Genomic DNA, 1,265 nt, shown 5'->3' with positions numbered 1-1,265 from the left:
ATTATTATTATTATTATTACTGCATCTAACTTATTTTGCAGTTTAGTTACAGGGAATCAAAACTTTTATTTTGAAAGTGTTTTGTACAGAGATGTTCTGCAAAGCCTTTAACTTATTTTACTTTTGAAAACACAACAATGTCTACAACTAAACCAGAACATCCATTTTACATAAATTCAATATACAATACTCACACAGTATCAATCTGCAGATCCGATAAATCCCAGTCCCTCCAATATTTGCCGGATTATTTGTAAATTAATTTATGCGCTTGAAAAACAAACAAAAATTATAAATGAACTGAGTTTTATGGTGATGTATTTCTTCAAAGCAGTCGTATTTATAAACACTGAAAGACATCTCAGTTGCATCCTGGTACATTTTTGTAACTATAAATTAATGCTTACTGGATTTATAAGTTTAGTATGAAAACATCACTGAAGAGATTGACCGGAAGTTGTAAACTTGTCTAACTTGATGAAGGTAAAACTGAAATATCGCTTCAACATCAATAGGGTTCGCTGTCGTGTGTTGTTAAAACAGATTTGTTGCAAAGTTTTTGTAACTTTGTGATGATTGTACGACTTGATGATAAGTTGAAATAAATGAATATAAATGGTATAAACGGACTGTGTGTTTTTGTTTCCTAAGAACTGTGCGCTACAACAGTCTTGATTTTGTCCGTGAAGCTGGTCCCGGTGGTGCTGACCGTGGTTCAGGTTTTGTTTGGTAAAATAAAAGTTTTAACATTCATGACGTTGGTTTCAAATGTTTATTCATTAAAATAAAACCCAAAAGCACTGGACAGCGCCCGCGGTTCGAACCCCGTGAGGAGCGCAGAACTAATTCGACCAAGAATTGTTGAAGTAACCGCTGAGCTAGACCAGAGCAGAATAACAGGTCCTACACTCAGCTTTCAAAGCCGAGGCAGGTACGGCAGGCCGTTCTGACATTTAATGGGTTCCATTGTATTCCAGATATCTGAAATTAGTTCATGACCAGACATAAAATATCTTTAATTGTAGTTTTACTAGTCAGAAGACCTATTTGAGACACCTCTACTTACATTATGACTAATATAAATAAATGACGTCAGATTTACCATTAGGTTGAATGAAGGCTCTAATTCAAGATATCTTTAAATAAAATTTGACTAGTCCAAATTAAAGTTCTAGATATATCTAAGTTAGTTTTCTCTAGTCATTATTTGCTTTCAATATGTATTTTGCTTTTGTTCATAGTCATGTTTCAATTAAATATATTAT

This window comes from Austrofundulus limnaeus, unplaced genomic scaffold, assembly GCF_001266775.1.
Source record: "Austrofundulus limnaeus strain Quisiro unplaced genomic scaffold, Austrofundulus_limnaeus-1.0 Scaffold385, whole genome shotgun sequence".
NCBI classification, from domain to species: Eukaryota; Metazoa; Chordata; class Actinopteri; order Cyprinodontiformes; family Rivulidae; genus Austrofundulus; species Austrofundulus limnaeus.
Note: the sequence above shows the minus strand (reverse complement) of the source record.